This window comes from Onthophagus taurus, chromosome 6, assembly GCF_036711975.1.
Source record: "Onthophagus taurus isolate NC chromosome 6, IU_Otau_3.0, whole genome shotgun sequence".
Classification (NCBI taxonomy): Eukaryota; Metazoa; Arthropoda; class Insecta; order Coleoptera; family Scarabaeidae; genus Onthophagus; species Onthophagus taurus.
The window spans coordinates 6,343,805-6,360,000 of NC_091971.1; the positions used below are offsets into that span (position 1 = coordinate 6,343,805).

General features: G+C 34.7%; 1 protein-coding gene across 3 annotated transcripts in view; it reads right to left on the bottom strand.

The window, feature by feature from the left end:
• The window catches only part of LOC111427934 (neuroligin-4, Y-linked-like), a 120,411-nt gene extending 105,749 nt beyond the window's left edge, over positions 1–14,662 (bottom strand). For 2 of the 3 annotated variants that reach the window (XM_023063298.2, XM_023063297.2), the window contains exon 1: positions 14,412–14,662. The gene's annotated coding sequence lies outside the window, so the exon portion shown is untranslated. The remainder of the gene's footprint in view (positions 1–14,411) is intronic. The other variant, XM_071196381.1, reaches the window with a different exon arrangement.
• Positions 14,663–16,196: the final 1,534 nt, after the last annotated feature.

The window sequence follows — 16,196 nt, forward strand, 5'->3', positions numbered from 1 at the left end:
CGAGTTCTCCGTGACACTCTTCCCAAGCACTTCACATGCGAAATTTATTCCCTTCTCGGAAACCTTATAAAGTGTTTTATTTATAAGAGAGGGAGCGGCACGTCACACGTGTTCCGAACAATATACCCCTATGCTAAAGGGGGAGTTGTGCGCGCAGACGAAAAAGTTTCTCAAGATTTCGGTACTCCTAAAGAAAGTTCACAACTCCGGTCTCGAGTAAGGACAATCGAGTTGTGTGTGTATTTTGGGGGCACGTCTTGACCCACTTTTATGTACTCGATATTTAAGGAAATTGAAATGGGATGTGATGTATGGAACTGGAATTATATGGGAGTTTTAATGCTTTTCAGAAAGCTGCCCTTATATCGTCCTATTCTAAAGACGCGATTCGTATTCTGAAGATATTCTTAGTACGTGTTGAGTATTTGAAAAGAAATTCGTAAAACTTTTCAATCTTTCAATAATATTAAGTTATACTTTCTAGTAAAAATTGTGGAATGAAATATTCAAGCTAAAGCTATTAAGGTTTCAGTTATGAATTTGAAATGATACCGACTTGGTTCTGGGTTTACGTGTTGCTCGGTTCACTAAAGAGAACAAACCGGAGGGGACGTAACGCGCCGGACTGGGAAATGGCGGTAAGTTAAACCGCAACTGGGGCGTAGCCAAGGTTTACGATGCTTAGTTACACACCGAATACAATACGTAACAGTTAAATGCATTTAAATCAACATGAGAAAATACCACAAGCAAACCTCAAATAAGATAAATAAACTTAGAAACCGGCCACGCTGAGACTTTTGTGTTGTACTCCTAAGCGTTGGTCTGAAAGGGTCGGCTGAGAATTGAAGGTGTGTATATACCGACGGGAAGGCAACAGCAGTCCAAGAGTTAAGTACTAAATAGCGTGTAAACAAAGACGTGGAGTTCGGGACAATCCCGTACGGGGCTAAATCTCGCCGAACAAAAGTCCGGGAGTCAAGTTTTGGACTTCGAGTCAAGACCAACCGTTCGAGGGCTTAAAAAAGTTCAAAGCTCCACCAGAGTTTTCCCCACCTTGGATACCCGTACGCTTGTAATACGAGAGGAAAGGTGAGGGTGCCTCAAACGGCCGGCGAGCTTAATTTTTTATTAAACTTTTGTCCCAGCTACTCGAGCCACCTTGTAATTCGGTTTAGAGGCGCCCACCAGTGTGGCCCTTTGGTACTTCAAACGTGACGGAATTTTACGAATTCTCACGTTCCTAAAGCTTTGTTTTTGTTTCAACGAAATTAGTTTAATTAACCGTTTCCAATTTACCCTACTATGAAATCGTTTCATTGTTAATTTATTTCTTTCAACAAGGTTACCTTTCTTATTTTCTATCATTTTATTTTGTTAATTGCGACTCGAGAAATATAAATTAAACAAAAAATAAATTTTTGATCATCTGTTTATTAAATCAAAGAGTTAATTAATGCGCAGAATGTATCTACAGACATTTTTGTGGAATTCTAGAACTGAGTTTATTAACACAATAGATACCCTAATATTCACAACATTGTTGAGGGCACCTACTTCTTGCAGACAAGCTAATTCTTCGAGAAAACTAGGTCATGATGGTGTTAATAGAAGACAAGATGCTGCTTGCGGAGGAGTAAATGGTGGTTATGGGTAACTAGATATGTCTTGCAGAAAACTTCTTACTACTGACAGAAGACCAGATACTGCTTGCGATGGACTAGATACTGCGAATGAACAATTAGATAACCCTTTGCAGAAGACTAGTTACTTCTTTCGGAAGACAATACTGCTAATGCTGGACTAGGTATCTCTTGCAGAAAACTTGTTACTACTGACAGAAGACTAAATAGTGCTTGTGATTGACTAGATACTGAAAAGAAATATGATAAGAAAGATAAATTGTCAAATCGATATGTGCTGGTCAATGAAATGGTAAACATGTAAGAGTTTCGTGGGGAAATGCAGGTATGATGTAGGCTGCTGTGGTGATGAATGAGGAATGCAAAAATTGGCAAAGTGATTTGTCATCATAATGAAACAAGTAATCGGGATTAACTTATTTTTCTAGAACAAAGATATTGCTTATGCAATAAATCCTTGAGATGGTTCCATACGTTTTCGAATTACTAATAATATCCCAACGATTCCTCTTACATACTAGATACTTTAAGAATTCACAATGGTCCATTCGCTCGAAAATACTTTACGCGTCGGATTTATTGCACGATGCGGCCGTTTAGACCATAGGAACAGAAACGTTTAATGGAATAGATGTGTCCATAGCGTGGGAGTGAAACGTTGCTCGAGGAGTGGCTGGCATTTTGGAAAACCGGGACATTAGCATAATTCTCTGTATAACCGCCTTCCATCTTCCAATATTGTCGCCTGGAATGAAAAAGAAAGGAGGGCCGCAAACGGCACTTAAGGAGAATTATAGCAGGTCGTAACGTCGAGTGAAAATTTCTCCCAAAGCCCCGAAGGTACGACGCCGTTGACCCCAAAAGAATTTTATTAGCCAAACTGAACGTTTGTCTTTTTTTTGGATGCCGTTAATAAGATTCAACAATTAATATTTCCTAAATCGTAAGGGGACTACTTCTATGTCACATTTACAACTTCAACGTTTTAATTACGTCCATAGTGGGAGATAACCAAGCACTCTTTTGGGATGTATTCTGCTAAAATACAGCCCCCTTGTATTCCCTCATCGTGACATAGCCCCTTTGGAATGAAAAAGACGTTTGGAAAATTAATGGCCTCCCAATATCACCTTTACTGTGTGCAACTATCGATTCTCTCGAGAGTTTAGAGTCGCGTTCTACTAAAGTAGGGAACACAATTTTGATTTAGAAGTTTAATTGGTATTTTAATTAAAAGAAAATTCGATTTAATCAATAATAATTCAACATATAATAGAGAAACATATAGAATTCCAAATATGCAATCGAAATAATCTAATTTTCCGCTGTCTACATAAATATATCACGTGATGTACAATTTAAACCAGTGAATTTGAAGTTTGCATTTCACAACATGAAAGAAAAATTTTCGACATTTACATGGTGAAGCCACAGTGGTTGTAGAGGTGGAAATGCGTGGGAATAATCGGAAAACCTCGCACCGTGCCGCGCCGGTGCCAATGGCGTTTTAAAGTTTGCGTTTTGTTTTAGCCTGTTTCTGCGCTTCTTTTGTTTGCGGATGCGGCCTACGTCGACAACAACCGACACGCTCGTTCAAATAATGTGATTTCGTGTTAGTTTTGTGCCATCCAAAATAACTTTGGAGTTTGTGTGGCGCAATTAAACGTTTGCCGGGGAATTGAATTAAATACACACAGGTATTAGAAAAGTTTTCTGATTCGTTTTGTCTTTATTTTTAGCTTTAGCGAGGAGGTACACGGAAACCGACTTTTCTGCACATGTAATCCCGTTCTTTGCAATAAAAGCGCAACGAATCCGCACACGGAATATATTCCCTCAGGAATTTTGTTGGAAACATCAATATTTTCGTGTTATTCTACGTTGAAATCTTTTTTATTTAAGTACTATTAGAAAATGTACTTTCGTTACCAAAACTAATTTAACAATTTCAATTGTAGATTTAGTACTATGTACGCATTCTTGATTACAGACGTTGATGGTATTGATTCCTTAACAACGACAAACAACACAGAGTACATCAGGAATAGGTATTAAGTTAGCCTTTGAACCATTACGTGTTGTATACCACTTGAATCGCAATGATCAATCGGTATAATCAATTTCAATTAATGTATTAACTTGGGTCTTATAACATATAATTTATAAAGTCTTCATTTTCTAACAAAATTTACCGCACGCAAACACGGTCGGCTGCGATTACACAAAATATGCGCAATTAAGCTAACATGGAATTTCCGATACAGTTTTATTATGGGTCCCCGAGGCGCAATTGCGGGCCGGCACAAATTTATGATAATCCCCGGTAACGAGCCAAATCGAAGAGCATCGTAAAGAGCCGTTATAATTTTATTCTGCTTCGCAGAATCAAAGCCAAAGCCGTTGCCTCAAATCGCCAATAAAAAGGAATATAAGCCGTATAAAGATAGGTAACCGGAACGAATAAAATTTAGTTCGGGATTTAGGTCCCATTTAAAACAAGATTGAAAGAAAGAAAGGACTGATCATAAATCGTAACACTCATGAATCACATGCTTTTTTTATTGAGGGGTTTTTGTTATCTAAAATGAAAATATCTTTTCGTTGACCTAAATCCAGTTATGATTCTTTCAATGTTGATGTTAACCTAAAAAATTGAAATATAGCAAACTAAAAGATATTTTGAAAATCGGTTTATTTCATTGGAAAGCTTATAATTTGTATAACAAATGCTCACAATTTCATAATGATTTATTTAAATTCCAATTTATTATGATTTTTTGAAAATAAGTGAACATAGTTGCTTACCTCGAAAATCTGAAAGAAAATTTTGAATATCCAGAAACTTTTAAATCCCATTATGACTCTTTCAATATTGACGTTAACCTAAATTAGAAGAATAAAAAAAAATTGTTTATGTAAACTGCTTTTGTAATCATAAAATGTTTGTCAGACAAATTTTCTCAACTACTCTGGAAAGCAAAAATGTAGTGTTGACTTTTTTACAACCAGCCATTTTTCGAACGATAATGACATGCGCATGAACGAAATGCAATTCAATCCAACCCATTATTATTCTCTCTACACACATAAACACATCCATGTGTACTTTAACCCCGAGGGGCATAGTCAATTGTTTGAACCGACACGTTTTCGCCAAAAATTGTGACTGGGCCAGGCAATTCATTACGGTAATTCGATTTTTTCAACGCGTTTTCATCCAAAAAATCTGTTTTCCGCGCGACGGAACACATTTGTCCACACACAAACATCGTTTTGTCACAGGTTTTCGTAGGTGGACGCTAGGTGTTCATCCACGCCGACTATATCCGTAATATAGTTAGGTGCTCACTACACACTAACAACCTCACTTTAAACTTGGTTAATCAGCCTTTTATTTTTCCCGCAATTTAACGTTCGCGGAAAAGTTCAATTGTGCGAAATCACGACCTCATAACTTAATATTAGCCGTTTTTAAACGAGCAACGAACGAGTGCGTATTTGAAAATGGAGTGTTAACCATATTACCGTGCACGCTGAAAACGAGTACATTCAGTCGAGTGGATTGCTTTCATTTATGAATTCTAAAAGGATTGGTTACCATATTTTTGACGCTGATTAAAAAGCTTTTACGACTGCATTTTTGATAAGAACTTAATAATAATAAGTTCCTTTATAATTACAAATCTCTTTAATAATTGGTATTTTTTATATCAAAAATTTTACCGATATGTAATTATGTTAACTATTTACACGATATTGATGAATTGTGCACGCAATCAAATTACCATAAAGACCATGAACAGTTCATGAAATACAAGCAAATTCTCTCTCTCCAACAAAGCAGAAGCAAGTAGACCATGTAGATATGTGTATTTGAATCATACAATTATTCCTTTGTACTGAGTAAATTGAATGCAGAGTATATTGGGGCGGATTTCCCGTGAAATTATCATGAATTTATTGAGATTTTTTTTATAAAAAGGTAGGTCTAGAAATGTTTATTAAAAAGTTTGAGGTGGCTTGCGACTCAATTTCCACTTCAGCTTGTATCTTAATAACATCACTGATGACAAAAGTTCTAAGTTCTTTGATCTTTCTCCTCGAAAATACTTTCAAGTGAGGTAAACATAGGTTGGCATCAACGCTAACCTCTTTACATCAATTTTTAATGAAAGGTTTGAAGTAATTCATTGAAACCGATACGATCTAATTTACCACTAGCAGGTGCTATCAAAGGCACGTGAAGCAACAACATTTTCCGGGAAAATCGTAGAGGAAAAAGTAAATTAATTTTGAACTACATTGATTATGTACATATCTCAAATAATTGTAATGCTCTCTCTTTACACTGACAATCACGCTTACTCAATTTCATACTGATGACATGGTTATGTCCACTAAATAACGAAATGTGCGAATGGCATCGGCGACACATTGCTGCGAATTTAGTTATGCAGGCGGAAAATTCCATCACGCATCGAATGCCCGCATTGCAGTTTTGCGAACCATAATTTTCCGGTGTTGCACACTATTAAAAATTTGACCATGCACTTTTCGTGAGGAAAAAATTTAATAACAAGTTTGTTGCCTATTTTTTTTTCTTTCATATTGCGTGCGCTAGGTTTTGCCCGTTCTTGTTACGAACCCTTCAAGTGAGGATCTTTGGGGTACTTTTTACGCTTCCCCTCTTTCGCGAAAACGTTTACTAAGTGGAACTGCATAAATCTCCCCGAGCTTTCCTCTTAAAGATATTTCAGTTTTTCCCGAAGAAAATCCCTACGTCCTCCTTCAAGACATCCCCTTATCTTCTTGTCGTACGTTCCACGGTTTTTCCAGTAAACACTATATTTCAGAAATAATCTTTTCGTTTTAGTGATATCGTTGCGTTTAAATTTTCTGGATTGACTTTATAAAATACTAAAAGTACCCGCATCACACGCAAACGCATAAATTAAATGGTAGCTATTATTTCCAGACAATTTGTATTCTATGTGTTTCGATTTAAATAGAAAATGGATAGAACGATCAAAAGGTTAAATCGATTTTTGTAGTCCGGTTCGTTTCGTTCGATCCGCATCAATTAGTGTCGGCCATTTTGCTAACTTAATTACAGTTGACATTCGAAATTGGTCGGGGTAATACGGGGGGAATTTTCCGTTCGGTTGGGCTGATTGGGACAGGATTCAGCAGCGGTGGACAGGTGCGTGCTCAGAAACCACTCGACCTGTTCCCGCGGGATCTCCTGTGGTATCGTCCTCGAGTAAGCGAGTAATTAACGAACCCCGAGTTTCCGGGAATCGTTCCAAGAGAGTGATTAGTCCGTTTTCTTACCTTCCTCTTCCTTTGGCACTGCACTCGTAGCTCGAGAGACGACTTCAACTTCGGCAAGAACCCCACCGAGTTTTCTCAGACTTCAACCGTCAGCAGAGACCCCATCTATCTTAATTCGGAGGCATCACCCCGACGTTTAAAACGTCACGAAGTCATCCCAAGCTGTAATTGCGCACACAGAATAAACGCCGGTTCGCATTAACCATAATTGAATGTTCCGGCGAAAATGCTCGTGTATATTACGCGCGAAAATCTATTTTCCGCTGAACGTAGCAACCAAGATGTACGGCTCCGCGAAAATTTCTAAGCACCCAGTGTCACTTTGAGCCAGCGACAACGTGTTTACAATTAATTTGCATCTCTTAGTTAACGAGGGTGGCTGCATAAATTTGAACGACCCCGCTTTGCTTCTCAAGTATATTTTCCGGCTAAAATAGTTTACTGTATCTGTCATACGTCATGTTCAATAACCGAACAAGTTTCAGACAAATTTCTATATTAATCAAAACCTAATTAAAGTTTGTTTCAAAACGATTTGCTGACTAAAATAGTACTTTCTTAACGCCCTATTTATTTAATGTTATTTTGTAATCCGAACTAAGTTACAATACTCTCGTAATGCGGTTATAAATTTTTAAATATATGAATATTTTATGATTCGGCGAGTTCATCACTTCACTGAAATAGATATTGATCTTAAACAGGAAACAATATTAAAAATTGATTTGATTTTATATGTACATTTTATCATTAAACAAAAACTCTTCAAGTGGCATATCTGTATGCAATGCGATTTGATGAAACCCAGCGATATTAAGCACGGGATTAATGATGGGGAAAATTATAATGAAGGATAGGACAATGTTAGGGATAATTTTCAGATATGCCAGGAACGATTACCATGCGATATACATTATAGCCAATATTGATAAACTAATTAACCGGAATATTTAAAATAGTCAATTCTAATGAACAATTTGAAACTCTTATATATAAAGATCTAAAAACCTTATAAAAGTGGTATCAAAAGAAAGCTGTTTGTAAAGAACAAAAAGTGTCGGAAACACATGACAATTTCCTAAGATTCTTTTAAAACGACTGTTTCATTCGGAATTGCTGGTGCTAAGACCGGGGAGGTAATGACTTTTCGATTTCCTGTCGGTGAGTTAGGTGTCCGATGTTAGTGACGCAGGTGTTTTTTTTTTTTTCGTTAACTCCATCAATTATCGTCTCCACCTAATGGAAGAAGGAGGAAAACTGAGTATTTATTTGCGCCCCGAACCAATCGATACCAAACCCAATCACACCTAATTCCCGGTTTAATCGGATTTTGATATCGCCTCTTACGCACGAGCGACATCTTCGTAGTTTGCCGAAACAAACATGAAAAAGAAAACGGGAAAAGTTATCTTATTTCCGCAGATATTCGGAGTTTCATTTGATCTGTCATTTAATGGAATATAGCATTTTACCGTGCTCAGCGAATTTTCATCGTAGATTTGCTCTCATTTGGGCAATTTTTGTGGCACGAATGCGCAATTGGAGAGAGTTTAATATTAATTTCCGGAAAGTACAGCAGTCGACCGGGTAGCCAACAAGCCGTGGGCGATTTAAAATTTAATAAAAGCGCGGTAACGGATAATGGGCACAAAGCTCGACCACCAATGTACGTGGCCGCTTCTGTTGTAGCGAACAGATATTCCCTGTGTACTATTCTCATAATACTCAAAAGTAAATTTTCATTTCAAATTATAGATAATCAATTCAATTTAATATACAGCCTGATTCAGAGTAAGCGCCTTATTTTTTTTAGCCACACTATGGGTTAAAAGCATTCTTTTTACGACAGTATTTTGTTTTTCTTAAAAATTCATTTCTTTCCCCATCCAAAAGGAACCTAATATTTTAATCTATACTCTGTTTTTAAACCAGGAGGAGTATTTTAAATTTGTCACCAGATTGACCTTGCACGTGATTGGTTGAATGCGAGGAAGGTTCACACACAGGCAATTTTGAATTTTGATTTTGAATTTGAAGGTTAAGTAATTGATAATTCGACAGATTCGTGTCATTATTGTATATTTTGTGTTCTTAAACCCTTTTTTATTATATTTTGAAATAAATATACTCATAACTCCAATGTTAATTTGTATGTATAGTGTTGACGATAACAAACGAAAATAAATACAATAATAAGTAAATAAATAAATAATAATTATTAATTTAAATTTACCGCCAAAATATCTAGTGATATTTTCTGGTGATTTTTCCCAGTGTAAATCTGACTTTCGCGTTTACTCCTCCTGGTTTAAAAACAGAGTATAGTTCTAGTGCAAGTGTTAGTTCTAGTTTTAATTGTTATTCAGCGCTAAGTTGTATATTTTTAAGTTTCGGGTTTAGCCCTGTGTCTTCAGACGCTGAATGTTAGGTAAGGTTAGTTTTGTTTACAAACATTAATTATACCATGAAGTTTTCTTTGGCAATTAGTAATGGCAATTATAGCGTGAAGTTTTCTTTTGTAATGTCAATTATAGCGTGAAGGAATGTTAGGTAAGGTTAGTTTTGTTTACAAACATTAATTATACCATGAAGTTTTCTTTGGCAATTAGTAATGGCAATTATAGCGTGAAGTTTTCTTTTGTAATGTCAATTATAGCGTGAAGGAATGTTCGGTAAGGTTAGTTTTGTTTACAAACATTAATTATACCTTGAAGTTTTCTTTGGCAATTTGTAATGGCAATTATAGTGTGAAGTTTTCTTTTGTAATGTCAATTATAGCGTGAAGGAATGTGAGGTAAGGTTAGTTTTGTTTACAAACATTAATTATACCATGAAGTTTTCTTTGGCAATTAGTAATGGCAATTATAGCGTGAAGTTTTCTTTTGTAATGTCAATTATAGCGTGAAGGAATGTTAGGTAAGGTTAGTTTTGTTTACAAACATTAATTATACCTTGAAGTTTTCTTTGGCAATTATACTCTGTTTTTAAACCAGGAGGAGTATTTTAAATTTGTCACCAGATTGACCTTGCACGTGATTGGTTGAATGCGAGGAAGGTTCACACACAGGCAATTTTGAATTTTGAATTTGAAGGTTAGGTTATTGACAATTCGACAGTTTCGTGTCATTATTGTAAATTTTGTGTTCTTAAACCCTTCTTTATTATATTTTGAAATAAATACACTCATAACTTCAATGTTAATTTGTATGTTTAGTGTTGACGATAACAAACGAAAATAAATACAATAATAAGAAAATAAATAAATAATAACAATTATTAATTTAAATTTACCGCCAAAATATCTAGTGATATTTTCTGGTGATTTTTCCTAGTGTAAATCTGACTTTCGCGTTTACTCCTCCTGGTTTAAAAACAGAGTATAGTAGCGCATGAATGTTTTACACTCGATGTTTTTTTTTTGTCAAAATAAATAAATAAGTAGATGTTTATTACAAAATAAAGTTTAATTGTTTCTTTTGTGTCTAGCGCTGCTTGATATTTGGACAAAAATAACATCGAGTGTAAAACATTCATGCGCTACTAGATTAAAATGTGTGCTTTTTGATGGGGAAAGAAATGAATTTTTAAGAAAAACAAAATACTATCGTATAAAGAATGTTTTTAAGACCTCAATAATAAAAAAAAAATTTTGGCATTCCATTAAAAAAAAAAAGTTGACAGTCCCCATTTTGAAATAATTCTTCCAATTGAAAATGTGGCATCACCATCGTGTAGAGAATGAGCCAAAACATATTACTGCCAAATATTTTGAAAGTAGTACCCATAGTGTGGCTAAAAAAAAATAAGGCGCTTACTCTGAATCAGGCTGTATAATACAAACCTACGAAATAAAATAATTTGTATTTTTCTTTTGTTGTGAATAAGAAGTAAATTGTAAACGATATTTAAAGACCTCGTTAAAAATAATCAGCTTACAATACGAGTTTCTATACAACGAACAATAACAGGTAAAATAATAAAATGATAATAATAGGATCAGCATGAAAAGTAAATTATATCGATTGACGAACCCATTAGAATTAATGACATCAAAACAAAATTGAACGACCATCCGAAATACAATGTCAGAGACAAATTGTGTTTGTGTTGTATCGCGATCAGATATACAAATAATTTCAAATACGATAAGAGGCCATTTGCAGTTGGCTAATCTTTGTATTGATTATTTTCCTCAGCATTGTTGAAGTCAAAAGTGTTATCACATTTATGCAGTTATTGTTTTATTAAATTTTGTTTTAAAAAAATCGGTTTTATTTCCCGGTGAGAATAGAAACTTTTTCGGAAAGGATAACACGGTTTCGATAAAGTTTTATTAAACTCCCATGACACTACGGCTCAAGTCGCTCCATACAAAAACCAGATCCACGTGTAATAAACTAAGTTTGAAATGTCGTTATAGATCGGAAAAGACCAAAATCATTTCAACTTTTAATTTCTTTCCGAAAATAAAGAAAGACCACATGCTTTATGATATATCGAACATCCGTTCTAAACCACAATATCAAACAAGTATAAAAGGATTGTTCCATACAGCAACAACACATATTATAATTAAGACCATAATAGATTCACAAAGCTACTGCATTGATGATCAGGTATTGATTACGTGGGAACCATTAATTATCGTGAACTGGAAACAATGGAACATTTTGAACTTTGAAACTTAACCAGTAATTAATGCTTGGATTATTTTAATTTAATTTGAAATGACAGTTAAAATTAAGTTGATATAATCTAAAAAGAAAGACGTCTATGTTACTACTATTACTAAGAAGTCCTTTTCATAAGATTTTTTGAAGAGGACCCGACGAATTGGAGTATTTTCGCTTAAGATCATAAAAAAAGGTTACGACCACATAAAAATATAAACAATCGCCTTAATAGAAGACGGCAATAAATTGGGTCGTCGTCGTGCTTCCAAGAAACAATGAAAATGTAAGGGGAGCGAGTGCCGTATAATTTTTAATTACCCGGCGAAACTTTTAATTAGAAGTGCGGCTCGAGGGTTACTTAAATTTTTAAGGATCATATCGTACGTGATGTTTTATATTTTTAAAATTGTGCGAGAAATGAGACTCAAATTTACTTTAAGACGAAAAAGAAGAGAAATTAAAACGGGCGGTCATTTGAATTAGGAACAAAGAAAATAAACGCCGGGTATTTTTATAACCACCGAAACACGGTTTAGTTTTCGTTTAATTAAATGACCGAAACCATTCGTTTAATTTCGTCTTTGAAGTTTACTTTGAAATGGAAATGTAAATTGTATTATAAAAAAAATTACAAGTTTAATCAACGTTTTCGGCACGTAATTAAACTAGATACGTATAACAAATTAATTTTGTTGCAATTTTGGACAAGATTCCAATTATAAGTTTTACTATTATAGATATTTAAAAATGCTAAAAGTGCTTTTCAGGGAAATGTACAGCCGCAATTGAAGTAAAATCGTTTGCGTGCTTTTAGTCTATCCATAGAGTGTAATTGTCTGCGTCTATTAATGGTGCATAATTTGACATGAAAAGGTAACTAAATGCAGCGTTTCCATTCACGATCGCGTATTAAGTTGGTTGAATTACAATCTTGAGTTACGTTTTGGTTTTATGCGCTATCAATATGTTAATTTTGTATAGGAATGTGTTACATTGAATATTAAAAGTTAATGACCTGAATCAACTCAACTCAACCCAACCCGAAAGTTCGGCTTGTTATGCACACAAAAAAAATAAGTTCAAAAACCAACAAATTGCAAAAGTTTCATTTACGGAATTCATTACGAATGTGTTGAATATAATAAACATGCGTTCATCATATTTTGGCGACTTTCTTCACTTCTTCTTCTTCAAATTGATAATCAATAATTTCATCATAGGCTATATAATACTATTGCTGGCGTCAAAATCGTAGCCAGCAGAAAGGTAAGGAAAGTCAAGTTGTAGTTAGTGGACCTAATCCAATTGATCCATTTTCTCCAAACCACTTGTCACAAAATACGCTGGTTTTATACTGATTCTCAAATTTCTCCATCACAAGAATATCGCCATCCTTTTTCCGAATGCATATTTAGGCAGGTTTAAAAGAAAGCGAACTGATAATTTAAGTGCTCTTCATGTGACGATAAAGCCATAACAATGCGAAAGTGAGTAAACTGCAGACATCGCAGCACCTGCAGAAAATTAGATTCCCCCATACCTTATCAAGTGTTTGTACTAAAAGTGAGAAGAATAAATTTTTAAAAATAACAAAATCTGTTACTTCATTTTAATAATTGCATTAATCAACACAGCCTTACACACGGAGGACTTTTACATCTCACGCAGCAAAAGAACTAAGAATAGAGCTAACACTAGCACTAGAATTAACACTAAACTTAGAACTAGAAAGTTTCGGGTTTAGCTGTGTATCTTCAGACTTTATAGTGCGAAATTATAAATTGAAATTGCGCGTGTATTTAAAGGTTAAAGTGTTACACGCGAGGTTTAAATTAAGATAAATGAACGCATTGTCAACTTCATTCATCTTTATTACTATTGCAGCTTGTTACCATTTGTAAATTGATTATCCTTTAACCTTTTTGTGTATGTCTCGTGTGAACGTTGAACTACTTTGCATAAAAGAGTAATTAATAACGTTGTAGAATTACAAGGCGTAACTCAATTAGCACTGAGTTTCGATGCACACGATTAACAGTGTAAATCCCTTTGCATTAACCCGATTCTAATAAAAACCATTAATCAATCTTTAAAGAAGAGGTTAATTGAAATAGTGGAATTCCCTAAACAGTAGCCAAATTGGAGGTTGAGTTAATTTCGAAGGTAGGTCATTGACGTATTTATGCACATGAGCGCACCTTAATTGATAGGCCAATCATTTCGAAATTCCCGCTCGAGTCTAGTAACTCAATTGGTGGACTCCTACGTGCGATGTTGCCCTTAATTCAATGATGTTCTGCTTTGATATCTCCGACAGTTAGACATCCATGTATGTCAAATTAAAATGACCCCTCAGGTATGAGAAACTTTCCTATTATGAATTCCAGCGGAGAGATCGGAATTGCAAATTTCCTTCAAAGTTTAGTTTATTGAAAATATGGAATTAATTTAATGTAGTCAAAACCACATCATGATAATTTCAAAACAATTCAAATTCAGCAAATTTGTTTTTGAGTAAGTGCGGATTGTTGACACAGTTTCTTCGAAAAACGTTTCATGTTGGCAACGTGTTTGTGCTTGTGCCCCAGATTTGGTTTTAATCTAGTTAGCTATAATTGTGTACTTGTGTAAACGGATGCTTTAGACGGCGCAAACAAACGTACACGGAACCGTATATCAAACTTTCTTGCCAAACACACCGGTATCGGATCATTAAAACATAGAAGAGTATCAAAACTTAATAATTAAATAACCTATAACTTACCTTACATGTAAGGTGGGAAATCCATAGTTTATTTCCCAAGACACTGTGCAACTTCTTAATAATACAACCAAAAAGGATTAAAACTTATCAGCACAAACCAAATATTTCAACTACTTGACTAATGTCTTCCACAACATTTTAGGAAATCCGTTTAGAAAAGGTCCAATCAAAAACTTTTCACAACTTGCCGAACGCGTGGTTTTTTCGCGAGACGACGATACGCGATGTGGCGCGCGCGTGTACTGACATGCTTCGCCCTGGAATCGACGCCCGACGTCGGCAGGACACTGCCGGTTTGGCGGAGGCGCCGGTAGAGGCGCCGCGACGACAGCAAAAATCGTTACGATACGCGCACGAGCCGTACGAATTCCGAATTTTGGGTGTTGTTGCGTCTATTGTCGACCAAGATTGTAGGTCTGCGGCCATATCACAAAAGTAATGGCACCAAGAATTACGTTACTAACATTCCAGCAAAACGAATCAATCCAATTTTTATTTTCCCCATAAACAATTTTGATATAAAAAGAAATTTATAAGATTTAGAAAGTTTATTGATACTAGAGAAAATTTCCTCTAAGAGTAACTTCAAAACTCAAATAAACTAAAACCTGATTGCTATCCCTTCAATTAACTCCGAGTGAGAAAAGTCGTCTCTAAGAGTCTAAGAGATATTAAATGTCAATTTATAAACACAGCTATAAGAGATACTGAAGCAAACCTTAATTGAGAACACAAAAAAAGGTTTATAACTTAATTTAATAGCGGATCTACTTTATAACGGTTACACAAACAAAAAGATTCGTTCAAACTCGGACCACATTTTGAAAATACGATCCTGAGAAGACTAAGATACACAAAAGTAAAATCACGCTAACAAATTCTGAGTTGTGTTGTAGCTGTGGTAAAGTTTGTTACCGTTGGAATACCCCGACCATCTCCACTTAATTTTGTAAACAATCAACATCCAAGTTATTTTAGAATTTAAATTTTCAACTTAATTGGAAACAGTTAATTTTCAAAATTATATATATTCACAGTGATTATTAGAAACAGATATCGTGTTTAATGCGAGCTTGTACTTTCACAAATACAATGGTAATAGTTAATAGGTTCGCATTAATAACGTAAAACCCAAATTCGTAAACGCAATCCATAATCGTATGAAATATTTGAAAATATAGAACAAACATTTCGTTAAATATTTTGTTATAAATTTCGAAATAAATTTTGTTTAATTATACAACTTTAAATATTTTACAATCGAATTTTTTAACGTAAAGGTTTAGATGGGCTCATATCCGGTTCAAGAAAGGTTTTAAAAAGCTAAAGTTCGCAGTAGGTCGTCTTCAAGATCCAATTATAGATAAAAAGGTTGTAAAAACAAAACAACGCTTTTATCGGGTCACCCACCGTCTTGGTGTATTTCTAACATCTTTACAAACCCCATAAGAATTTTCTATTTATAGAAGAAACTTTTAAAAGTTTTTTATATAATAATTAAGAAAATATATAAATAGAATATGTTTCACCGTCTGAGTTACTTTTTAAATTTGTTCAAACCGGTCATTTTTTGGCTAATTAAGCCGTTGTCACTTGCGGCCAAGACTCTGATTAAATTATATCCTGATATAATATATCATTCATGTTGTAGTGCCTCGGCTGCAAACGACCTTGAACAACTAAAGTTATAATTTTTAACTAACACTAACCTATTAGCTTTCCTGGTTAAACGGTTTTTTGTAATAAATTTTATAAAACGTTGGTTTGAATTTCACATTATTTAAA